Source organism: Falco punctatus (assembly GCF_963210335.1).
Source record: "Falco punctatus genome assembly, chromosome: 7".
Classification (NCBI taxonomy): domain Eukaryota; kingdom Metazoa; phylum Chordata; class Aves; order Falconiformes; family Falconidae; genus Falco; species Falco punctatus.
In genome coordinates this window covers 15,856,894-15,884,374 of record NC_137587.1, presented here as the reverse complement: position 1 = coordinate 15,884,374, position 27,481 = coordinate 15,856,894, and the positions used below count along the sequence as shown (strand labels likewise).

The 27,481-nt window shown below is 40.9% G+C and overlaps 1 protein-coding gene across 1 annotated transcript in view; it reads right to left on the bottom strand.

The window, feature by feature from the left end:
* The window catches only part of STXBP6 (syntaxin binding protein 6), a 134,010-nt gene extending 107,744 nt beyond the window's left edge, over positions 1–26,266 (bottom strand). The window contains exon 1 of the mRNA XM_080394765.1: positions 14,242–26,266. The gene's annotated coding sequence lies outside the window, so the exon portion shown is untranslated. The remainder of the gene's footprint in view (positions 1–14,241) is intronic.
* Positions 26,267–27,481: the final 1,215 nt, after the last annotated feature.

Sequence of the window (27,481 nt, the reverse complement as noted above, 5' to 3'; positions counted from 1 at the left end):
AGGCCATGAATCTGCTTTTCAGACAACAAGATTCAGAATAGACTTCAGCCCTACTCCTTGGCTATACTCCGTCAGCAGATTACTGGATTTTTTCATACAGTCCTCTCAAACCCAGTCAGCATGGACTGTGAAGCTCTCACAGGAAGGTTGCCCGACTCTCTCCTCCCTTGTACTGCAAGGACAATACCAGCTGTGTTTCACATACAGAGAGAAAGAACTAGGCCCTTCAACCACCAACAGGCTTTCTCTGTCAGGAAGACTCACTCTTCTCAGGATTTTATTTCCCAGTAGTCAAGAAGCCAGCTCACACAGCTGTGTTCAAAGAGGAACTGTGTTGCCTGCATACCAGCACATTTGGTGCCTTATGTTTACTTCAACACCTGTGAGCTTGCCTGAAATATGGGTCAAATGTTTGCAGAGCATTCAAATGTATGTGGTATTCCAGCTTTTGCAAATACATTAACTGCTTCAAGGTATTTGACACCCAGTCAGCCCAAGGTACAAACACCTGAAGAAGGCATATGTGGAAACTGAAATTGCTGCTCACCTAACTGCCACAAGTTCCTGCTCTTCTACTCAAAAAGCAGGTGGCCTGGTTAAATAAACTATGTAAATCAGATTCAAGATCAAACTCAAATGTTTACTGTCCTTTAGTAGTCTTTGCTGCTACACAATAGAATTATTTACTGCTCTGATGCCTTTTCACAACTGCAGTAAGAACAATTCAGATCTAGTATTTCCTCATATGCAGCTTTAGTGCAGTCTTCACTAGAAACAATTCTCTCCTCTGTTCATTTCTGAAAGGAAAGAAAAATGGCTTAACTCAGGGGTTTTGAGCCCTGTTACTATACAGTGGGAAGGGCAGAGCCCTGTGAGAATGTATGCTGAAGTCAAAAGGAAAGTATTTTTAAACAATTTTTCATCAACTAGAAGCCTGCCCTAAAATTATTACAATCTTATTCAGATTACTGTTGCTAATATTCTTTTGTGATCAGACTCTTCAATGCAATGTGCATGGCATTCCACACCTTGTTTAACATCAAGAATTTTGCTAGTAGCTTAACGCTTTTTTCTTAAAGTCTCCTTTTAGTATTAAACGTTCATACCAATCATGCTGTAACCTGAATAGGCATCCTGCTGCAACCACAGTGTTTTTCACCACTGTATCCAAGTGAAATTTGGCAAAGGGAGGGGACAGGATATAAGAGAAAGGCAATCCAAGTGTGCAACACCAGGATGAGGAGAAGGAAAGAAGAGAAGGAAATCAAGGAAGTCCTATTATTTTTCCTATGAAGACAAGTGTGCAACAGGGACAGGACACACTCAAAATAAAGGAGAAAATTCTTCCTCCAAGAGGAACAAAATCCCTAAGTGTCATGCATTCAACGGAGAGCCAGGATCCTGTTCTACACCTAAGTATCTTTAGTTAATGATGCTCTGTGCCTGTTACATTCAATAACTGGAGAAATCCCTGAGAGAGATCTTCAGGACAGGTAGTAAAAGCATCATCGATAATTCTTTATATTTAACAGCTCTTCCAGCAGCTCTCATATTACGCAAGGAGGATTCTGCCATGCATTTTATCATAGACATTACTACTAATATAATACATTAAACAGTATAAACAAAAGACAAAAGCAAAGAAATTCAAACAAACAAAAAAATTATCCATACACCATAAAGATCATAAGGCACATATTTGCTTTGCAAATAACATTTTCACACCTAGTCTGGTAAGGGTCAGTTATTATGCTACCATCAGTGCATTAACTTTCTGATATTTGAATATGGCAAGTTGTAGTCTTTAAAGCAGACCACCTGGCTTACAGAATTCTTCCATGTTCATCAGCACCTCAGGTCAAAGCCAGACCTACATTCCTCACTGCAGTTTCACAACTGATTCCCAAGCCATAGCAAAAACACCCTAGAAACTTAAAAGGTCTGAACTAAAGCCTTGGCAGACATGAGAAATGTTAAAATTTTTTTTATTATTTTTTTAATGAGAGTGTTTATATGCAATGCAGATACACAGTATGTATTTGAGGAGTGATGCTGAGCGAAAATATAAACTAAGAGACTAAATCCAGCATAAAAGGTACAGTGAGGCCACTGATGAATCTCAACACATACATACAGGCAAAGAAGTTTCAAACAAAGAGAACTACTGAATATCAGGCCCATTTAAGTTTGATGACATAGCAGGTACATGCACATATCTATGTATGCTTTCTTCTGGTCATTCTCCGCTATGGCAGCTGAACCTAGTCTTCCACAAGTTCAGATGTTTTCATCAAGATTCCAATAGCACTGAAAGCTTTTTAAAAATCGGGATACTATCAGGGTTGCTGTACTTTAAAAATCTTTATTATTCCCATTTATATGTTAGAAAGGTTTCAAAGAATAAAAACAGGAGTCAACTAAATTTTCAAAGTTAATGTCCCAAAATGCTCTGTAGAGGGGAAAAAAAAAAAAAATCAGCTTAGTTTTTTTTTTCTTAAGAACAAAACAAAGGGGAAAAAACCCACTAAATAAATGAACACCCACATGCAACAAACGAAACAAACCAGAAAACCCAACCAACCAACCAGAAACCCTACATGTTACTCTATTTGCCTGAAGAAACAAGTGTTTCATTTGCAAAGTATACCTGTCTTAATGGCTACTGAATCTATTACTATTTGAGAATTAAATTTTATACAGGAAGTATTCCAAGAACAGACAGGCAACTCTGGTAAAATCAGCATCTATAAGGCAAGAGCCATGAGCATAGGCACACAGCATCATACAAACACTGTTCTCAACTTCTTAATAGGCTTTAATTTCATTTGTACAAGGATACCAATTTGTCAAAAGGTACATCGTTATGAGAGCTGCTTCTAAATCCGCATGAGAGATTCTGCAATTGAGGACAGAGTTAAGAGCATTCTGTGCTTTTAGTTACTATGCCTAGAGATGCTTCATTCTTTCCTCAAAGAGCAATCTTTTATATGGCCATCTGCACAGCAAGTGAAGAAAGCGAGGCATGTTTTTCAAATAAGGATGATATCAGAAAAATGTGGGTATAGCCCTAATAACCAGATGCATACTTTGAATCTTTGCAACTCATTATTTTTAGTTGCTCACTCAGCTTGACATCATTTATATACTTGAGAGAGACTATATGTTTACTGTAGGAAAGAATAATTGCATAGGAACTCCAAAGAGAACTGAAAGGTTTCCATCTGGAATCAAGCAAGGATCTACTGTTGAAAAGCCTTCCAAAAATTTCAAAATGTTTTTTTGCCTCAGTTGTCCATTCAGTCCAAAGATTAAAAAAAAGTATTTACTCTATCAACACAGCAGACCAGCCAATAAATCATCTACTAAGATTTATGTTATCAACACAAAAACGCAACAGTGCTCTGAGCACTTTCATTCTCAGGCACATTCTTCTGTGCACTGGCAATAAAATGAAACTCTTCAAACAGACCGCTGGTTTTATTCAGCTTCATACCGTAAACATGAGAGGTTTTTTACAGATACCTGAATTTAAGACAATTCGTATTTGATTTAAGTCCACACTTCTTCCAGCTTTTCGTTTCAGGATTTGCTGAAACAAGTTATCCAGCTCTGCTGATTTAAAAGTGTTTACTCCTAACAGCTATTACTTACTCAATGTGGGTGAAATATTTCACATTCTCCTGTCAGAGAGTAATAACTTATCTGGAAAGACTCAAAACGTAACAGTGGCATTTGGAGAACACTTACCTTTTATCCCTTGTTATCAGTAACTTCATTGTTTCATTTAAAAATATGCAACTCTCACAAGAACACTAGAAGAAACTTAGTGAAAGGGAAGAAAAGTGCGGAAAGTAGAAAAAAAACAGAAGCTTGAAGGGAAACATCTCTACCCAAAGGATACCTTGTTTTCAAGATAAGCTGGAAAAGTCTGATTATTTAGATAAGAACACAAAATGAGGAAAGGGGAAAACTAACCTGTCAATGGAGGAAATAAATCTCTAGTCATTTTTTTTTGTCCAAAGATGCAGAAGTTAATGTTTAAGGAGAGGCATGACAGGGAAATACACACCTAAGCCCCTTAAGAAGTCCCAGGGGACTGCTAAATGAGGTTTGAAAGAGAGCAGCCTGATGATTAAAGACAAAGGAATACAAGATGAGAAATGCTGAAAAAATAGACAATTATAAAGACAAAAAATACAGAGTGAGATTAGACAGAGCAACACACAGCTGAGACCAGGTCACGGGAATAATGGGACATGTCTGAGGACCGCTGAACCAGTGCTACTGGTTCATTAATCAGATAAACACCTCCAAGAGCTTCCACACCTTGGGGTCAAGAAGGCTACTCATTGCACCCCTCTGTGTCTCAGTAGTACCGAAGTCTCACTTGCTCCCATGTCAGAAATGTTTGTGAGGGACTGCTGGACTTTCCATAAGTCCTGTAATACCTCTTTTCCATTTTCAGAAGAGTTTATTCAGAATAGCTTACTGCAATACACTGTATCACGGTTTCGGTGCCACTTTTCTGGTCCCTACTACTTTTCTGCTCCCTACATTCATAGGTCAATGAATGAAATAAAAGGGATTTTTCTCTTAGTGCTAGCAAAATTATGCATTTACCCCGCTTTCCAAAGAGCAAGGGTCCCTCAAAGCCATAATAAACATAAACTGTCACCTCTGTATCATACCACCCTTTTGGAAGGGACAGGGGAATGCTGAAATAAGGCAAAAATGAATATGAGCACCCACGTCAAAGCTGGGCACTTCCTGAAATTCAGACAAGCCTATGTTGTAAGGACATGAAATAAATGCACATAGTGGAGGGAGCATACAGAAAACTAACCCTGCTCCGTCACCAGCAGGAAGTGAGCAAATGCACTTGTGTAACTGGCCACCAAACCAGGTCCCTGCAAAATGCTCATACACTTCACGGGTGGCTTTTATTGCTCCACCTGTGAAATTTCATTTCCTTCTGGTGGAGAGACAGGGTACGTGCACAAACATGAGACTACAGAGCAAGACACAATAATAGATGCACAAAAAAAATGTCCACATACATCATTGCCTATTTTACTCTAGAAACCTAAGTAACTGGTTTGTTATAAACTGGAAAGGGGAAGAAGTTTGTGTTACCAACTGGGCAAGACTCTCCATGGCGTAAAATCCATAAATTCAAATACCAAGGGACTTCATATGCACACCAAATCAATGTCAAGTCTTTTACTGAATTGCTTAAAAGATAAAAATAAAGGCCGAGACACTGGCAATCCATAAAAATGAAAATAGAATGATGCATTATTTTCACAATTTTACCACTGAACTATAACATGACCTGAAACAACTCATTTAAGGTCATTTATATCGGCAGCAAATGAGGGCTCACCCCACCTAGAGCTCAGCATCTGGTAAGCACTTGTGGAACCTCAGGTGTTAGGTGCTGCTGAACACCGGGTCAGTGATACAGGGTTGCACAGCTGCATTCCTCAGCCCAGTCTTCTCTGAGATGGGGCTGTAAGGAAGCTTCACTTAGCACTCAAAGTGGTACCTGGGTTACTGGCAAAGACAACCCATTCCTGCACTTTTCCCAGTAACTAAATGGAATACAAAGAACAAATCCCAAACTGTACACAGTCAGCTTTTAAATTAATACAAGACTATTTTCACACACAAAAAATAGTCAATATTTAAAGTTACTCCAAGGTTTCAGATAAATAATTTGAAGACATCAGCTATTAGTGATTGAAACTAGCACCTAATCACAAGCTATTTCAGCATCTTGACTATACACTGCTTCACAAGCTTCCACAGGGATTAAACATGACAAACAAGTGTCCAGTACCACTGCAGAATTCCCAGTTTTATTTACCCAAACATCCAGAAAACTAGAGTCAGCTCCCCAATAAATCAGTGGTGGGGAAGAGGAATTAGTTGCAAACATATTCTTACCAACCCCTCAGCCGCAATGCAGAAGCACTGTTACTGTGCTCTAGGAACAACAGAATCAAGCCTCACCTCAGCCCCAGACCTGCACACTCACATACGTAAGTAGCCGTTTCTGTAAGAAGAATGAATTTGAAGATTCATACACAACTATAAGGAGAATTGGACCCACAGATATCTGGAACCGTGATAAAGGACTTCATATCTTTAGCACTGATTCTCGCACTCCAAAACATTACTGTCTCTTTCACAAGAGTAACCACCAAAAAAATAAAAAAGCAGGTTTATTTTACTGTCAAATAGGCATGTGTGTGTACACACACATTATATATAGTATAAATACACACACTTTTTTCTTTTATTAAAAAAGTAAATAGAATCAAGACATTTCTTAGATGACAGGTTATCTTTGAAGTTTTCTTGAAAGAAAATTAAAAGCTATCAGAATCTGAAATACTTTAGCAACTGAACAGAACCTGAAACTAGTAGTCTTTGATGTAATTCTTCTGAGAACCTGAAGATGCCCTATACATAGCTCAGATCTACTAGATTCCTTAATCAAGGTATAGGCATATTGGTTTCTTACTCCTTTAAGGGCTGGTGTATTAACCTTCTGTCAGATAAGGGCTTTGAATTAAAATAGCACATTAGATATGCAGGTTTTACTCTTAAGATGTTAAATGTCCTATCTGAGATCACATCAAGGTATTAAAAGTAAGTTACAGATCTCAACTTCGTCCTGAGAAATTTCACAGATAATGAATTCTCTTACCCTTACAAAGTCTTCTCAAGAGGCACCCCCATGCAACTGATCCCCTGGGCTGGAGTCAAGAACCATCCACTGTTGAGTATTACCTTGGCAAGTTGGGGCATACAGGAATGGTGGTGTGCTAAGATGTGTAAACGGGATGTAACTCAACAGACATAGCTAGCAACACCTGATGTGGTACAGTCACAAAATTGCATTGCCTTATTCCCAGCTCACATAACTATTTCTGTTCAGGCATCTTAATACTGCTTAGCGAAGTAATGCCATCACTATTTTGTGAAACACTACAATGCTCCAATTCATGCCCTCAGGGCTTCAAACTCCTTCCACTGAGTAGACAGGAACGCAGACACCTGAGGTCAGGGGATAATCAGGTGCCTGAAGTAGACAGCATCAGCTCACGAGGGTCAATGCAAGGCCTCACATAAAAGACTCTACTTTGAAGCCCAGACTGAACCACAAAAGCAATTTGTGTCTAACTGCAGGTTAATTAACAGATTTGTAAGATGCAACCAATCACCATAAGAAAAATCCTTAATCTGAGATTTTGACATTTCAGGAATTGATTATATACTGTAACTATAGTTTTGGCATCTGAGAAACATATGTCGCCTAGTCCCATAGTTACATATTAAAGTGATGTCTGAAACCTACCTAAATACATAGGAGATAGAAAAGTAAAGCAACTCCATTGGACAAAGCACACCTAGCTGTGCTCTTCCAAGTCCCAATGAAGTCAGCTATAGCCTTTTCTCAAATTAAGTCAGAATCTTCAAAAAACACACTTCAATCATGAATTTCTGTATGCATATTTCAGGCCCTGGTAAATTGAAAGTGATCTGAATAGCCTACCTCAAAGCAACCATAACATAGCCAAACGTTTGTCATCCAGAATTTTTTTAAAAAACATGTAAATACTCATTCTTGGTTGCATTTTTCAAATACAGATCATGCTACATGACCAGCGATGTGGGAGGTACCCAGCACTTCATATGCCGTTGAATCATTCTCTGCCTGACAATCACTTCTGAACAGCTGCAAATGCATACAGGCTACAGTAAAACCGATGTTTTAAAAACGTAAATGAACAATTGACACATGATTTCAATTCTATTAAGCTGGAGTTTTACTAACAGTTAAGAATAATCCTTCCCCAAACAACATACTGGAAGTGTGTTTATACTGAAACTGAATTTATTTTTGTCTTGATCTGTAGAGAAGTTGTTTGAGCACAATTTAAGATGGCTCAGAAAAGGCCCCCATTTAAGGCGGCTCACAAACATTAAGTTGGGAACATTTCAGGTCTAGTAACCAAGAATTTCATTCCATCTGTGAATGCCTCTCTGACCTCACTCAGCCGACTGCTTACAAAACAAAGGCAAAAGAACAAAACAAAACTTTCTATGTTTGGTATTCACTCTTAACTAGTGAACATTTAAGTTTCCAAGCAGCAATTTCCTTTCTACATCTCCTAAAATAAACAAAAAAGCTTCCTAAAGAGAAAGGTGTGACAGAACTGAAAAAAGGGACCTCCGCAGGTCCCATCCAACCTCAGCTGTTCTGTAATTCTGCGATCTTCTGGGGGTTTTGTATTTTAAAGTCAGATTGCTTTGTTCAGGCAATCACTTTGGTGTAGATACAGATTTTAAAAATGACAAAATTAAGCTATGAATTCTGAGTTTCAACACCTACCTTTAAATCTGTCCTTAAGAGACCAAGGGCAGCTGAATAAAAGTTCTTCTGTTGGTCTTTCCCCACGCAAAGATGCCAGACACTTTATGCCTCTTTGAATCTCATAACTTGCATCCAGTGAAGTAAAGTGGCAAAGGCCAGAGCTACAGAGCCCATCTGCAGTGGCTGCCTATCAGCTAGGAACTGACAGCCACCAGGAAGCCAGTAAGAAAGTCCCTTTGCATTGCCAGGCACCAGTGGAGCCCATCTCTGAGCATCCATCCCTTCCCCGGTGCATGCTGCCTGAAAGACGAAGGCCCCAACATGGACATCTACAGAGCAACCAGGTGTACGCCATTAGAGGGTAGAGCAGATTACTAACCTACAGTGAATGAATTCCCACTCCACAAAACTAATTGCAAGTGTTTCTATTGAAGTCACAAAGGTGCTAACAGACTAGTCACTAACCTCTGGGCATATCAGAACATTTGGACACTTTTTATTACAGTGTCAGGACCCTGCCAGGCCAGCTCATGAAAATAAATAACAGGAACTCACTTTAACAGGGTAATACTAATCTGTCAATAATTGGTCACAATCTTTCTTCCTATATATGACTAACAATAATGACCTGAGCACTGTGTCTCTTTAAACAAAGACAGAAAGTTGATATGCTCAGATAATGACCCACAAAGGCAAACAATGCAAGAGGAAGCTTGTGAACATCCTAGAACTTCTACTAATTTACCAAGAGGGAGTTTCCAAGTGTGGATCACCTATGTCCAAGTGTTTGCTTTTCCCCTCCTCTAAAACACAGTAGCAAGTGGAAAGGTAGAAACAGAATTAAAACACACAACAATTTTGCACTTCAACAATCCTGAAAAAACCTGCAAACTTAGGGAATTACTGTTTTGTTTCTGTAAGCAAGTAATTGCAAGATACAAAAAAAGTGTCTTCTAGAACAGCCTACAAGCATAGCACAGAACTGTCTGTGAAAAGCAGACCCAAAGCCAAAATGTATAAGTAGCAAATACGTTGGCTAGCACAGTTTGAAAGAAAAAATAAGTATTTACTAGATCTTTTTTGCAGGTAAATTGCAGGCAAGCACCGAGTTTTATAAAAGTTACATTTCTGATTTTACCTTATGGTTGATGCTTCACACAAAAGGAATTGTTTCCACAGCAGCAAGATTTTATTAATGATTTAACCAGGTTTATTTTGGATCAGTTTAATTGGAACAGGTTAACTTCTTACACTGAAATCTAAGCCAAAACAAGTTTATTATTTATTACTGATACAGGTTTAACTGAACTGGTTTATGCAGAGACAAGACAAACTGAACCTACCCACAAACCTGTTTTGCAAAGGCTCCATCCAAAGCATTTGATACTTTTATCTATATCTATATATAATACATGCACATAATATATACACATATATAATTTGGGGGGGTCCCTTATTATTAACAGATCTGGTTGTAATTGTACCACATGAATTTCATGCTACTTGGGAACTTCACAGATACAAAAATAACATGCAACCTGTAAGAAAAAAATAAAGAAGGGAAAACATCTACAGTTACTACAAAACATAGCGGGGGGGGGGGGGGGGCGCTGGCAGCTGGACAGGTCTCCTGGAGCTGGTACTGCTAGAACCAAGTTTAAAAGGCAAGAAAGAAAAAGTTTAGGCTCCTGGTTTATTAAGGAAATCAAAATGTTACAGATCAGAAATGCCTAGATTTCTTCCCTTGGGGCTACTCTCATTGCATTACCACTACACATAAAAGTCAGAAGCTCACAATGTTCAATACACACACACATAAACCTAGGTCTTCCAAGCATCAGAAATGCAATACAAATGCTATCTTGTAAAGAACACAACCCGTCCTTCCAGGAACATTACGGTCCAAACTGCTCCCTGACCTACAGCACGGTTGGAAAACCTTTCCCATCATTATCTGACAAAGAGAAATTATGAAAGGCAAAGTAGAAACACGTAATATTATTAAGCTAACCTACAGTCATGCAATTCCATTTGCAAAGGAATTAGTATCATTTACACTTATGACAAAGAAGCCCAACAGCATCATCTGTATCAAGACCTCAGGTGCAGAGGATGTCTGCCTAAGCTTAAGATGGAAAAAACACACCTTAATGTTCAACTATGAGCTCTAAAGAGTCACAATTAACGACTCATGCCAAAAGTTAACTGGGCCTCCAGTAAATGCATACTGGGGAAAAAGAATGGACTACCAGAAAAAGATATTTTTGAGATGGAGGGGAGGGTAGTGGCAATTTTGAAAGAGTTTGAATACAATCATTTTGTAAAATGGTCTGGTCTTTTTTCTCCCCCCAATTACCCAGTGAGTACATTTCACAAATTTCTGATATATATAGCCTCAGAAATGCATTTGTTTCCTGAGAAACCACCTTTTATTTCTCTGAGAGCAGCTTACTTGGGGGAGGGGGGCACAGCAGCAGTAAGAGGCAATGTCCTTCACCCCACCCCACTAAAACCAGAGTTCCCCCCCTTCACACTACAATTCTAAATGTTCAATGACATCATTTGGGCAGGAAAACCAACAGTCCCTTCTCTTGTTAACAAAATTCAAAACAAGAAATATGTTACTGTTTTGCTCTCCTTCTATCCAAGTTTAAGAAATTTGTCTGGGACACACACACAAAAAAAAAACCCAAAAAAAACCCAAAACACCAAGAACTGCTTTAGTTATTCCCTATTAAAGATTTGTACAACCAAGGAATACTACATGAAAAGCAACCAGAAACAGTCAGGTGATGTTTATTAGCACTGGTAAGATACTAGTTTTACTCTAGTTTCTGTGTCCTGACTCGGGACAAGAAACGGTCAAACCAAAAGCCTAAATTTAAACACATTTTTATACAGTTAACACAGCACTGCTTGCTGCAGTCATGTGCAAAAGTGTATTAATGAATTCACCAGTGTATCTGGCTACAATACAAATTAATGCCAGGGCTTTTTAGTTCATCCATTTCTCAAATCCCCAACATCACTAGACACTGCCAATCAAGGACTAAGCAAATTAAGTGTTCTCTTGAAGGACTTGATTTGTCTCTGTACACATATTCGCTAAAGCATTCCTGTTTGGTTAAAAACAGAAGGAATCAATTTGTCTTACCATCACGTTATCCAAACACAAGCTTCCAAAACTGTGATTAAAACACTTTCGTACAACCTTGGCAATGTTAACTTCCCAGCCGTGCACTGGAAAGCAACATTAAGTTACAAAGGAAGAAAATAAAGAACAAACAAATGCACCATTATTTAGACAGCATATCTCCCCCCAAAACAGATCAACAGCTATTATTTTCCAGAGTCAGCATTTCACATAATTTTATTCATAACAAAAATAGAAGTCATCTTATCCCATATAGTTTTTAAAACTGGGGTTTTTTAAAAGATATTTTTAAGTTCTCTAAAATGTACTCTTTAATCTACCAACAATACAAACACAAGAAGTATCTACTGACAAACACATCTTATTTAAGAAGTGAACTTCCAGTACAAGTACCCTGAAGTAGTGTGTAATAAAAAGATATTCAACTAGGAGGGGAAAAGAAACAAACAACAAGACAAAACAAACAAAAAAATAACCACAAAAAAACCCACCACACACACCCCAAACCCTTCACACTGAGTATTTTATAAATAGCTTATTTTTTGTATTATCCTCACTGTTTCTACATGCACAGAGGAGGGAGGTGATGTGAATATACACCTGAAAGAAAAAATACAAAATACTCCTCCTTGAGCCTACTGTAGCACATGTTATTGTGTTATCATCACAGTTCCCTGACTCTAGATGTTCAGATCCGGACCACATCCAGAGGGACACTCACTTAGAAGGTAAATGAAACGGAGATGAGAAATCATGTGCAAGTTAAAAGCAACCTCAGTCCCCACAGCAAACACTCTTGCTCAGGACTAAAACACTCCTTACTTTCCATAGCACAGTCCTTCACAGACCTTTTCCCACCTGGAAATTCCTTCACCTGGGGAAGCTATCACAAAATGGTGATTGGACAAAATTCCAGAATGGTGCTTTCACTCCACTCTAAAAACACCACAGTATTTTTTTCTATTTTCATTGATTTACCTTAGCACATCGTTAAAGGTGCCATCCAACTTTTAAGACATATTTTCAAAGATCAAGAATATACACAAGGGAGATCAGCATGGCATGACTACATCGTAACTGCATTCCCCCAGGCAGAAAGACCCTAAAACATCTCACTGGAAGAGATCCTTTTCAAGTAATTTATCAAGCAAACTACCATCAGCCCCACGGGGGATCATTCTTCCTAGGGAAAAGCAACTGTAAAATTATATTTCATGGAATAGAGGAATCCCAAATCACTGTCATCATTATTCACACTCATAAACTACAAGTATTTCTTTTGTGTTCATTACTTAAAAACTCCAAATGCGGTGTTTTTTGAAGGCCTCATTAAAACAGCTAACTATGCTTACAGAAAAATTCAGGACTTAAAGGGAGCTTGGAAACTACAGACGTGCAAAAGAAACCTATGACTTGCTAACTCCATGCACCACCAGCAAGGTCCAACTTCCCTGCCCTCTGCTTGTTCATCTCTCATAGAAGAGACGGCAGGTCAGAGACCACCTTTACAGTTAGATCCTGCAGCTCTGCTTAGATGTCATAATCAAAAGAGAATCAAGTTGCCACCTTCCAGTATTTCAGGATGGAAAAGGTCCTGCCCGCCTCAGTAACGTTAAGCACAAAGCAATGCCAGATGAGCCCGACCACATCAGCAACTCCTAAAGCTCCTAAGAGAGGTGTCATGGGCCCGAGGCGCCCGTTCAAGCAGTGAAAAGCAGTAACACTAGTTCAGACTCACAAAAGGAAAACAGCTAAGCTAAAGATATCCTAACAGGCAGCTTATATTTAGAGGAAGACAGGGGGATTTGCAGAGTGATGTAATTCCTAAAACACGAACTCCTCTGTTTGACAGAAGGCAAAATGAGATGAAAAGAGAATAACACATTTCTCTAAGTAATGGTAAATATTTCCTTGAACTTCAGGCTTCGGCAGCATCAGAGCAACACAGGATGGTGAAGCAGGCAGACGTAAGTTTTACTTTTCCTTTAGCAAGCTAGTTGGAACAAAAGGCAGGGATGCAGCGGTGGCCGACTCACTGAACTGTCAAGGTTATTCCTAAAACACTGTGCTGGAAGGAGACCAGCAGACCCGCTTAACGTTTGCCGGCCGCTTCTGTGCTGCTCCTCACCACACGGACAGCCTCCCCCCGGGGGAACGGCGGGGGAGCACCGAGCGCTGCCGGGCTGCACCCGCGGCTCCGGGCAGCACGCAGGCTTTCGGCCGGTGGCAGAGCGAAGCCTCCCGCTGCGGGGGTGCCTGCAGGGCCGGCCCCCGCCCCGCCGCCCCGCTCCGACGGCGGGGGACGGAGTGCTGCGCTGCCAGACGCGCCGCTCGCCTCAGCCCCGCCGCCCGGCGGCCGCCGCTCCCCTGCGGCCGGAGCTCCGCGGGCTCCAGCAGCGGCCACCCCCGCCCCGCCGCGCCGCCCGCGAGCAGCCACCTCCCCTCGAGGGCGCAGCCCCGGCTGCCTCGGACCGGCGCTCCCGGCGCCGGGGTGCAGGCGGGGAAGCGCCACCGCGGAGTTCATCGTTAACTCGCTGCCCCGCTTCCTCAAAGAGCTCCTCCCGCGGGCGCCGCGGCAGCCGGCAGCCCCAACGGGGCGGGCGCGGCGCCACCACCGAGGGAGCCGGTGGGCACGGACCCCCCCAGCCCCCCAGCGACCGCGACCCGCAGCACAGGGTGCCGTGCCGTGCCGCCCCACTCCTACCTTCCCGCCGGCCTGGCCCGGCTCCTCTCCTCGCCGCAGCGGTGCGCGGCGCCCCGCGCGGAGTGCCGTGCCGTGCCGTGCCGTGCCCCGCGGCGGCAGCCGCCGCGCTGCCAGCGCCGAGGCGTGAGGGCGGCCCCACGTGCGCTGGCTGCGCCAATCGGGGCCGCCCGCGGGCCGCCCCCCGCCCCCACCGCCGGCACCGTCCCGGGGCGCCCGCGAAGCGGCGGCGGGCCGGCGGCCGCGGGAGCGGCGGCAGGAAGCTGGTGTGGGAGGCGGCGGGCGGGAGCGCGGCGGGACGGGGGTTTGGGATCGCTGGAGGGGAGGGAACAAAGAAACCCGAAGCGCTGCCGGCCGCGGGCTGGGTGCCGCTTCCGCGCCCGCGGGGCCGCCGCGCAGCCGGAGTGGCGGGGGGAGCGCACCGGGGGAGCGGCCGGGCGGGCCTCGCGGGGCTGGGTTCCGCCGCGCCGCGGGAACGGGCGCTGGGCGGGCCGAGGTGCCCGGCGCCGGGGTGAGGAGAGTTTAGCCGGGCAAACCGCCAACATGAACGTATAAATCACCCTTCGCGCTGCCCGGGGAGCTGCGCAGCGCGGGCTGTGCCGAGGGGGCAGACCCCGCTCCCAGCGGGCCGCCGGAGCCCGAAGGGGGAGCAGCAGCTGGTGGGTCAGGTGCGGGGCGGCCGCCCGGGCCCCAGGGAGTTTCCCAAGGGGCATTGCTCTCTGCTGAAGCACCGCACATCAGCAGCGTGTCCCCGGGCTGTCAGCCTGGGCGAGGCTGGGAACGAGCCCTGCTCCCGCACTTTGCACCTCGGGTGCCGGTGAGGTGCCCGCGATCCGCGTTCCTGGAGTTGCTGCCTCCGCTGTGGCGATACCGGGAGTGTAATGCTTGAAAACAATAAGCTGGTTCCTAACAAAATAAACATTCCTAACATAGCCAAATATTTATGTACTTTATTTTACAATGTTTAATTTGTAACACTGCGTTTTTGTAGGATTGTCGGTGTGAATCGTTCTTGCAGTTTCCGTTGGTTAACGAACATGTAAGCAGGTTGTTTGCTCAGTCTGCATGTGTTTTGATCCCATCATTTAATCTAATGGTTATTGATGTTACACAGTGGCGGCTGTTCACTACCGCCTCAGTTTTTCAGTTCATGACACTCCACCTCATTGCTGCACCTTTAGATCTCTTAAAAATGCTCTGAAATCCGTGCAATGACTCATATTAATTTCAATATGTTTTGCATGGGTGTCGTGGAAACAGGCCAATCTACTTTGGTTGTAGGCAACTGCCTCCCACAAATGCCTTACTGCCTCTATATAAAGAAGTTCATCCTCCAGTGGCCTTCAGTTTTCCTTGTATATTGAAAATAAATTTCCAAAAGATGGGTTTCTTTTTTGTGTGAGTCTGGTTACCCATGTCTCCAGCATCTGTAGACTTCTGACCAGATGCACAGCCATGAAAAGAAAATGGGGAAAGCAGGCCACAGTTCATAGAATCATATCATAGAAGGTTTAGGTTGGAAGGAACCTTAAAGACCATCTAGTTCCAGCCCCCCTGCCATGGGTAGGGACACCTTCCACTAGACCAGGCTGCTCAAACTCCCAACCAACCTGGCCTTGAACACTTCCAGGGGTGAGGCATCCACAGCTTCTCTGGGCAACCTCTTTCAGCATCTCACCACGCTCATAGTAAAGAATTTTTTTCCTAATATCTAATCTAAATCTATCCACCTTCAGCTTAAAGCCAATACCCCTTGTCCTATCACTACATGCCCTTTAAAAAGTCCATTTCCAGCTTTCTTGCAGGCCCCCTTTAGGTACTGGAAGGCTGCTCTATGGTCTCCCTGGAGCCTTTTCCATGCTGAACAACCCCAACGCTCTCAGCCTGTCTTCACAGCAGAGGTACTCCAGCTCTCTGATCATCTCCATGGCCCATGTCCTTCTTACACTGGGGGCCTAGAGCTGAACACAGTACTGCAGGTGGGTTCTTATGAGAGCAGTAGTCTCTCACACTTCTTCTGATGCAGCCCAGGATTTGGTTGGCTTTCTGGGCTGCAAGAGCACATTGGGCCATGTTGAGCTTCTTGCCAACCAACACCCCCAAGTCCTTCTCCTCAGGGCTGCTTTCAATCTAGTCTCTGCCCAACCTGTATTGATACTGTGAGTTGCCCCAGCCCAGGTGCAGGATCTTTCACTTGGCCTTGTTGAACTTCATGAGGTTTGTATGGGTCCACCTCTCAAGCCTGTCAAAGTTCCTCTCAATGGCATCCCTTCCCTCCAGGATGTCGACTGCACCACACAGCTTTGCGTCATCAGCAAATTTGCTGAGGGTGCGCTTGATCTAACTGTCCATGTTGCCGACAAAGATGTTGAACACAAAGGTCCCAGTACAGACCCCTGAAGAAATGAAGTTCCAGTTCTAAAAGGCTAAGTCGGAAACAAGGTTACTTTTTTTGTGATGAATCTCAGTGATGAGACCTTGAAAGCATTCATCACTACCTTTTTTAGAAAGATAAACTTGGGAACTTCCAGATATGTGATCCATTTTTATCTGCTACCTAAATGCCAAGTCTTTTAAAATGTCATTTTCTAAATTCTTTGCAACCATAAAGACTAGAAACACCGAAGCTGAAGTGGTCATTTAATTGCCTGATTCTAGAAACCAAGAAGAAAAAAGCTGAATATGCATTTGGAAACACTAAAAATGACACTTCAGCACTTCAGCCTTTTATCCCTCTTTCTTCTTTTAGTACTAGTGTATTTTGGTGGGGGTTCTTTTTTGTTGTTGTTGTTTTGGGGGGGGGTCCTCCTTTTTTCCCCCTGTAGGTTCTCTGTAGACAATATGTTTCAGATAAGAGCAGAACCTGAAGTACAGCTTTTATTTTTGTAGCTACTCAGACTTTTCCAACGTGTCTCATGTTTGCTTCCATCGTCTTTTGAACGGATAGTATTTAATTTTGGTGAGTTGATTGTTGCTGCTAGAAATGCAAAATTATATTGATGGACTTTTGTTAAAACTTAAGCATATAGCCTGTCATTCACAGTGACTAGTACTGTTTTTGTAAAGCATCTTCTTCAGTGTCCTTGGGCTTATCAGGCTGAGTGACATGCTTGTGCTCAGCCATTGTTCTCCTTCTATGACTGGATACATTTATTAGATTTAGTACACCAAAACTGTCCAGCAGACTACAGCCTCCATACCAAACAGGTCTCGGCAAGCAAGTGGGTTTACACATGCAAGTGGCCCTAAAACAACACAAAAAAGATCAGTCAGTCAACCATGTTAAATTATTTGAGTGCCTAAGGGTTCTGACAAGTAATACTTGATGGATTTAAATGAATAAATTTGAAAGAATAATGCCCACAGCGGTATGCCAGACTCCTTCACAGAGCTTACCAGGACATGTGTTTGTGTCTCTCTACCCCAATCCATAGTCTGTTACCTCTGTGCAAAGTAACCTCACCTCTGACCTGAACATTTCTTGCAGCAATGTCAGGTCAGGAGGTAGAGCTTAAACCTGGGAAGTGATACTGTCTTAAACCATTTTAACTAATTCTGACAAAGCACGGCTCCGAGAGCCATCCTGTTCACAGGGCTGAGATCCAGGAAACAAACTCTGAGCTTGCCTGTATGTTCTGTAATCCTGTGGGATCAGGAGGGATGTTCAGATTTGGAAAGGTTCACTTTCCATCAGTTCCACAAGAAAAGAGGTGAAATAGAGATACTGATGGTTATCTAGGTCTAAGACTCATCTGAGTATTCAAAAGCAAAACTTAGCCTTTGCTGCAGGAGCACATGAGACTGTGGAAATGGCTTTTGTGCAAGAGACTTAAAATTACATTTCAGATAATAAACTGCTTCTGAGAAATATGACCTCAGAATTTAGGCTAAAGAAATGTCATGCAGGCCTGGAGAGTGGGAAATCTAACTATTATAGCTATGCAGCTGAACCACTGGAGTGCCCAGGAATGTCACTGATAAGCAGCTTGATAAAGAACTAACGAGCGAGGATGTCTGCAGTCCCATCGCAGCACTAATTATGCAGGACACGTGAAGTATTATATGGGAAATAATGTAAAAACATAATATTTAAAGCTATGTAGCATAAACTGAATGTATGAGGCTGCTAATGACAAGTGCTGGTGTTCAGGCTTAGTGAATAGCTAAAGTCATTAACCAATTAAATGCATTAAATGCTTTACAGATGCAAGACAGAGGTAATAACTCATAAGAAAGTGCATGATGCAATGTATTGGTGAACTATAGAAAAAAAGGGAGCTGTGTCCTGGACTCTGAGATTTCTCAGGCTGCAGTGCTATGGGAGACAGAATTGTGTTCTGCTGCCACCTGCATATGGTGCTCCTCTTGCTAATTGTTCAAGCCCTCAGATCAGGAAATGCCTCATGGCAAATCCAGGTCTGTGATTACAAGTAGTTGGGTGAGTCAGGGGACTGGGTGGATGGCAGGGGCAGGCTCTATGGCAGCCCATGTTCCTGTTGCCTAGTGGGAAGACAGCCAGCCTCAAAGAGTGCAGAGGTGGGGAGCTGAGGAGAGCTGGCAGTAGGAGGGGTAGAACCTTGTTCAGTGTAGGTAAAAGTAGAAACTAGTCATCTGTCATGAACAGCATGTATACCGCAAAACGATGGCATATCTGCAATGTGTCATCTGAAGGACCATAAGTCTGTGGGTTTTTTTGCTTCAGTATGAAATAAGCAGTATTGCTTTTCCTAATGATGAAAGAATGCATCCATATGTAAGAAAGTAAATGGACAGAATTGAATTCATATTTTTTTAAAAGGTACAAATAATTTTTTAACATAAAGGTATACTTCCCGTTGCCCTTGCCGAGTCCTATTTTCTTCTGGAAGTACTCACTATTAGCAAGTGCTGCTTAACAAATAGCAATTTGGTACAATCTGGTCCACAGAATTAACATGATTTACTAATGTTTGCAAGAAAAGTAGTATGTATCTACGCACTGCAAAACTGGTAAGTCTGTATTAATACATACAGGCTTCTTGGTGATAATAAGATCATTTAACAAATTGCTCCCACCCCTTTGTTACCCAAGGAGGGAGCATTCGGGAGTTCTACACTTTTGCAGCAGTAGAAAGTATAGGCAGGACACAAAGGAGGTGTTCCTTCTCTCCAAACTTTTGGACTCTGATTTTCCTGCAGAACAATGAACCTCCTGAATACCTTCTTGAAAGTATTCCTTTCATGAGGCTGAAAGAACAACCAAAAGGATTGAGGATTGAGGCTGGGACTGAACAAACAACTCTTTATAGAAATAAACAGCCTGGGTAAGGGATATTCCACACGCATGATCTATAGGACATGTAAATCAAAGCAAGTATTTCATTGAGGGACTCTCATCTGACAGAACCATAGAACAACAGCATGAAGTTTCAATACTTCAAAATATCAGTAAAAGGCCAGTATGTGGAGGATGCTGTTCTACACAATCATTTTATTTTTCTTTAAGACAGACATAATGAAGTACCACAAAACATTGAAAATTTCATCATCATTTTTCTGTTCACTGTTCCTTCACTGATATGATCTTTATTCATTTCCTGTTTACATTAAAAATAATATCCCTAACTGCAAACTCAGGTGTCCTTTAAGTCTCATCTCCAATTGAAAATTAAAATGCTTAATTAAGTATAATCACTGTCCAAAAGAAATATCCCTTAATTCAAATATAATTAAGATAACATCAAGCTATGCCTGTGTATTTTTTGTCTTTGTGTGGAAAATGCGAATCCCAAATTACCGGGATGTATTAGAACTGTCCACCTTCCTAAAAAGAAGCTGCTGGACCTTGTCACAGAACATGTATGGACCAGTTTAAAAATAGCCCCGTAAGGTGAAGAATTGTCTTCCATGACCAGTGGTATCTCAAAAAGCTTTCAGACACGCAGCAAGGCAGTGGCGAGCACAAGTGAGTCTCAGAGGTCTTGGAAATGTCTGTGACATTTTCCTACATTTTTTGAAAAGATGCACTTTTAAGAAAAGACATGCAGTGAGTTAGGTAGCAGTGGGAGCTTGATTAGTGGGGTGCTTATAGGGCTTGGAAGACCCTAGCATTTTATTAGATCTGGGTGGCTTAGTCACTAATTACAGGTTTCTTTTAAACAGCAGATAAAATCTATGCATAATGTTTATGATTACCAGGGGAGTGACATCACATGCTGCCTGGCCTAACAAAGTGTATGACTTGACCACAGAAATTCTGGTGTGAATTGTAATGTGGTATGGGGAACGGAACATAAAATTATATATCATTTCCATGGCGTGCCTTGCTATTTATCATCACTAAATGGTTAGTATCATAGCCATGTGGAGACTAGTGTTAAAGATCATGGGGCTGAGTATGAAATTCAAGGGCTTTAGAAAGGTTAGAAACATGCTTTCATAAAGATTAGAAACATGCTTTCATAACAGTTAATTTAAAATTCTTTACAACTGAGGACTTTTTTGATTTGGAGTCAAGAGTACTTAGAAAGTTTATAGCAATTTGAAAAACACCCTTCATGGTAAAGTGGAGGAAAAGCAGACAGTACTAGATAATTTACTGTGATGCCTGTACAAAGCCCTCATGTAATGTTTTATCGGTTCTGTAGTATTCTTTCCTAAATCATGTCCCAGATTAGATAATACAAATATGTTCCTTTCTTAGAAATAAGTTTCTTTTCCTATTCAGCTTGCAGCTGTGAATGAAAAAAAAAGAAAAATCTGATTGTTTGTGGAAAAGTTTTGTTCTCCTAGAAAACCATTCAATTTATTTTTCATTGTTGCAGTGATTATAGACCCCAATTTTGTTTAGGGTGTAAACTATTATGTGGGTTTATATTTGAAATTATAAAATGTACATGAAATGTATTTTCCTCAAATTAAATATTATATTTGAAACAGCTTGATAATAATGAGGAGTGTGTTTAAAGACTATATAGATAGATAACTGAAGATGCACTATGTGCTGGAGCAAGCTTTGAAAACAGATCTTTTGAAAACTAGGAATTTTATCAACATTATGATGTTGGCTTCACAATTGTTTATGAAGATGCAAAGTTTTCAAAAGGTTCTCAATCTGACTTCTATTTTTGCATATGAAAATGACAAAATTAAGGTCAAACAACCTTGCCTTTCAGTTGGCTGTGAAAGATAGCTGAATGCTGTCACTTATGTGTGCAATTCACAGAATCACAGAATCACACAGAATCACAGAATGATTAGGGTTGGAAGGAAACTTTGGAGAACACCTGGCCCAACCCCCTCCTAGTAGGTTCACCAGTTGTCTGGATTCATGACTAATTACAAGTGCACACATATGTACATACATATACACACTCTCTAAATTCCAATTTTCTAAAAAAGAAGTTAGCCAGTGTCTTACATTCAATTTGAAGAAAAGAGTAATCCTGTGAAAGTCAAGGCTGTGAACAGAAATCCTTACAGAAAATTGGCCATTCAATGGAATCCACATTTTATAACCCATTGTAACTGAATTATTTCATGTCTGATTACAACTCCAAAATAGGACAGTACCTCGTACTTCCTAAAGCTGAGAGAGTAAGTTTTACTGATTTAAGTGGAGCTCTGGATAACAGCTGTGGATAATGTATGTTCTGGAGTAGCGATGGGCACTTTTGAAGATGAAAAGAGTGCTTTTAGTAGAAGTCTACAAGTAATGACAGTTTAAATGCAATATTCTAAACCAATAAATAGAAATATTCCAATTTTTCACAATTAACATATAATACTCTATGAAGTATATTCTAACTTTTCAAGTGAAGAAGTGAAGCCCAGAGATACCAAAAGCTGCATCTTCAAAAGTAATCTCAAACCTTTTTGTTGTTTCAGACTTGAAGAACCATTTAAAATGCCCAGAAAAATATACATGATAAAGAAATGTAAAATTAGAAGTAATTTTAAAAGTGTGACCATGATTGCACAACAGATGGTAGGTTTGGAACAGGAGAATGGTCTGTAACTTTGTGCTTTTTTTTAGAGGGGCTTCTTTTCTGAACAGGTTTTACTGATGTGACTATAATAATTTTGTCTCAACTACAGTTGTATGTAAATAAAACTGGAAAGAAATTTTTGGTGATGAGAATGATGATACACAGGGAGAGGTTGCTCAGAGGGGCAGCACAATAGCCATCCCTGGGAAGGAGAGATCTGTCTTTGAAGTTATCCATGCTTTGAGTTTGGACAAAATGACCTCCAAAGGTCCCAACCTAATTAAATTTTCTTGTGATTCCACAGCTGAGTTAGATTCAGTTGTCATCCTGAAGAACTGGGAGGACGCTCTGTCTGAAGCCAGCACAGACATTCAAAACCTGCCTGAGAAGTTTTTATCCTGACATGGCAAAGGGGGGTAGATGGGGAGGTGTACCACGTCTATGGCAAGCTCTACAAAGCTCTCCTCTGTCCTCGGGGTGGTCAGATGTCTGGCAAGACGGAGAATGTTTCTTATGTTTCTTGTAACCTCCCAAATAAAAATCTTCAAGGAACCACTACTGTACTTTCTTTTCTTACTAATTTGTGTATAGCTGACTCTTCAAAGTGGGAATAAGGAGTAAGAAAAATTGCAAAAAGGTGTTTTATTGTAAAAACCTCTGCTTATAAGAACTCATATAAGCAGTACGCAATGATAAGGCATGCTTTTGAAGTACAAATTGAATTATAAAAAAATTTCACTCACCAACGTTGCTGCTTATATATTTTTATTTTATAAGAATCATCAAATAAAACCATAAAAAAATCTGTATCTGCAGAGCAGTTGATTCAGCATTGGTCAGAAATTGGAAGAACATAAATCTTAGAGAAGCTTCAAGATCTTGCCAAACTTTATTCTCTGGAACTCACATTTATTGTTCTAATGATTGTTTACCTCTGTTTCTGCAAGCAGTCTTGAGAAAAATACAAGAAGGCAGATACAAAAACTTGTCCTAGAAATGTGAAGCATTGCTCCTTAAATCGTTTTAATATTTTTTCCTAATATTACTTTATAATAACATTAAAATAGATCTGTCAATTTTTTTCTTTTTTATTTTTCTGCCACTGACCATCTGTCTGCCTTTTCTGAGGACACATCAAATTGAAAATAATTTCTAATTTCTTTGTATCATAGACTTAATATCTGAAATAGTGTTAAATTCAGGGCTGGATTTGAGTCTGCTTCTGGTAAAATCAGCCACAGGCTCTGTTAGGGCATTTACACTGATAAGGCTCTTTGGTTGCCAATGCTAAAGGTTGTACTGAAATTATATTAGACACAACTTATATGAACAGGTTGCTTGGAGAGGAATGTATGTATGTGGGAGAACCTACTTTTTTAGAATAGTAAGGATTATTAGGTAGAAGTCCAGTTACGACCTGAAAGCTTTAAGATACGTAGCCTGCATAAATGACAATAAATTAAATGTTGTCTTCAGAGGCAAAAAGAACCAAATCAGTGGTCTTAAGAAATAAATAAGTTATTTAATGAACATTTATTTTTTGTAATGTTTACTTGTATTTATAGCCTACATATGCATATGCATATGTGTGTTTCTTGGAGATACTGTTCAACGTTATCACCTTACTGAAACAGTCACAGTCCTCAACGACTCAGTGCAAGTGCCCTGAGAATTTCTGTGATAGAGGCGAAACAGCCTTGTGCAGTGAGGCTTAAATAATCCTAAACTGTGTATTTACTCATGGCATGTGCTATCCATTGCCCCCAGCACCGCCAGGAGCAATAGGTCTCACAATCCTTACTTCAGAGTGAAAAGCCTTGGAGTCCAGTCAGCTCCAGCACTGTGGACATCTCAAACTTTAAAAAAGGTTTCACTACATACAGCAAAGGACAACAACAAGCATGCACGCTTCATAACCTTTCAATTTCATTTTGTATTTAAGAAAATCAGTTTTCAATCCATACATGGCATAGTAGCCAGCCTCTTCAATAATTTAAAAAAAACAGTTTGGTGAAATGACTGTGTATTCTGACAATGATTTAAATGCCCAATGGACAATTTTGCATTCGTGATTAGCTGATTAATGGCACCATTCCCTGGGGGAGCTAGTCAGACCAGGTTTGTCAAAATAAACAGCTATGCACACACACACACACACAGAAAGATAAAGCAATAGATGTTCAGTTTGTTTATTTCTTTCAAAACTGGAGTTTAATCAATACTGTGGGTTTTGACCTGAAATCACTTACCACATTATACAGTTGATAGCACCATCAGGTTTCTTTAAATATGAAAAATGCTGATTCAATAGCTGTAGTCAATATACAAAGACATAATAAATTGGGTGTGTGTGTGTAAGTTAATGTATTTACAATAAAGCATTGGAAGCATTTGAGCATATGTAATGGAATGGTGTGTTAAAAATTTATATTGGTCAGGATTTAAAAAAGAATGAGTGACTTTTCCTTCATGTTAGAAAATTAATTTCACTGCACACCTATATATGCCCAGTAGTGTTAACTTCCCAAGAGGGATTATAAACTTCCCAGGTACTTGAAATTTGCTTTTCTGAATACTAAGGAATTAATTTTAAAGTGTGGTTCATTCTGAAAAGCTTTCATTCTCTGTATAATAGCAACAGTAGTCAAACTAACTTCCTTTCATGCCATTATTAATGTTCCTTATAAACATTCCTAAGGATAAATTAGGCAGACCCTCTGCAACTTAAGCGTTGTTTTCATTAGGCTTTATTCTTAACACTTCTGATAATGATCTAAAATTAAAAAATGGATTGGTTTCTCTTAGCTACATTTTACTTTGCAAACTAAGGGAAGAAAAAACATTGTCTATGAAAAAGAAAACAAAATATGAAAACCAACCAACCTCTTGAATAAAATTTGTTCCCAAAGTACATTCAGTACTGTAAGTAAAAGTCTTCTTCTGTGACGTATTTAAACTAACAATACACAAAATATTAGAGTTGCCTTCTGTTGTTAATCTAAGAGAAATAATGATGAATATAGTTTATGAGTAAAATCCAGAATTTGTTTCCAACAAAACAACGACTCCCACCTGCCCGAATACAAACCCCAGATCTAGTAGCATATCTCTAACTTGGTTGGCACTGCATTCTGCTAACTATTCTATTTTTGAGGCTTATGCTATAGTACAGGGTAACTGAGAAAATAAAAATTTCTGTACAAAAAGAGAGTATGTTAGAAGATATTGTACATAGAATTAATTTCTATTCCTTTGCTAGACCGTTTAGTTGTCATCTGGCACATTGTCATCAAGTCTTTTGTTTCACTACCATGCTATTTTTAACCTGCATCTCTCTGGCAAACAGGATAAATTCCCTCCTTTATAAGCACTTTAGTGTTCAGATAAGCAGTACTAAAATCAGCTTTTGTTGACACCACCTTGTCTGAGTGAAAAAAGTTTTGGATATTTATTGTATTTGCTTCTTTTGTGTCTAAAGGTAAACATGATTTGTTTGGGTTTTTTCTCCTTAAGTTAGGGAAAAAAGAAAGAAAATATCTACGTTATGCCACTTCTGTCTCTAAAGACTAGATTTCCTATAAGGGGAAGCAGAAGAAAGTAGTCAGGCCAAAAATTCCAAATATTAAAAAGACAGCTGAGGAATTGAAAATCATGAAATGATACGCTTTTGTTGATATCCAAATGCTGGTTTTAAAAGTTAGTGTTCCGTGAGTGAGAATATTACTGCAGCTGACTTGTATTTTTCCATTGCATGATCAATGTTAATGATAAAGATTCTGCAGGGTGTGCTGCCCTTGCTCTGAAATGTGCACTTTGACTGCGCTGTGTTCTTGTAGCTGCTTAATTTCAGTGAGGTTACTTCTCTTTTCATCTGTTAACCTTTCTAAAGTTTTCAATTCATTTTCCTTTCAATAAAGTAAATGTTTTTGTTGTGTACCAGAAAAAAAATAATCTTAGACTGGAAAACCAATTTTTTGCTCAGCTGAAGTTTTTCATACACATACAGGATTTAATAAAAACCCAAACACTCCCCTACTGCTTACAGCCTGTAGACCAAAAGACTTTTTTTTTTTTTTTTTCAGCTGGCATCTTATATCTGGACATCTTTAGTACTCTTCTGTGCAACAGTGCCAATGCAAGTACTTACGATGGTAAAGCCGCCTGCCCAAGATGACAGAGAGTACACTGCAAGAATACATAGTATGATATACAGATAACCACACTGTCCTTTAGGAGGTTAAGGCAGTTTAAATGAAGTTAACTGAAAACTTCATAGATTTCTGTATATTTTTCAGAACACGATTGATTTCAAAATACTCAGTGATCTGTGATGTTGTTCTCAGGTGTTAACAATGAGAACTCTGAGTCAGGGAATTATAGCTAGAATGAGTGTTTAACATAACAAAAAGCTAAGTTAAATTAGGGAAAAGCTTTCAGGAGAAAAAATGTCCTGTTTGTACCTAAGGCCTTGCGTCACTCTTCATTTAAAGGGGATCCGTATGCCCTCAGATCACTAAGTAGTGCAGATTTGAGTAGGACCAGGTATGAAGAGAGAGCACATACGATGGCATTTACATCTGTGTGTTCTGTGGAGATGGAGCTGCTATTCCAGATCGCCAGGTGTTTTTCCTCTGCTTATCTGCACGGCACATCGAGTAGGCTGTTGGCAGCTGGTTCCTAGGCTCTCCCGTTTCTGAGCTCAGCCTTGCAAAAAAGCTCCCGATAAGGATCCTCATCACTACCAGGACACCATTACCTTTCAGCCCAGTCATTTCCAGAGTGATTCTTCATAGCCTTTCTGGTCTGCAACCTGATGGCAGACGGACATTAGAAATGGAGCTGTGCAGCCACCGAAGGGTTCCTGCTCTCCCAGCCCCCAGGGTGGCAGGCCGGGAGTAGAGCTGGCTGGTCCATCTGACTGCAGAAGTCTGTCTCACAAACACCCCCGCACCTACACTGGCTTGCACCGGGACCCCCAGGAAGATGCTGACAGACACTGTAGGGTGGCCACCAGCGAAGGGACAGCTTCCAGATGGCAGAGTCGGTGCACACACACTCAGGTCTGCGCTGAGTTCCCCTGTTAGCTGCTGGAGTAGGCAACTGGCATTTCTGGCAGCCAGTAGGCCTGCTGTTGTCTGTCATTTGACAAAATAGTTCAGGAGGTGGCGCTCACTAGTTTGAAGGCTCCTGCCCATCATCCCTGTGAGCGGTGGATACAGAAGAGCTCATCCCTTACATACTTTTGCCTCAGTAAAATCTTGGTTATGCACCCGTAT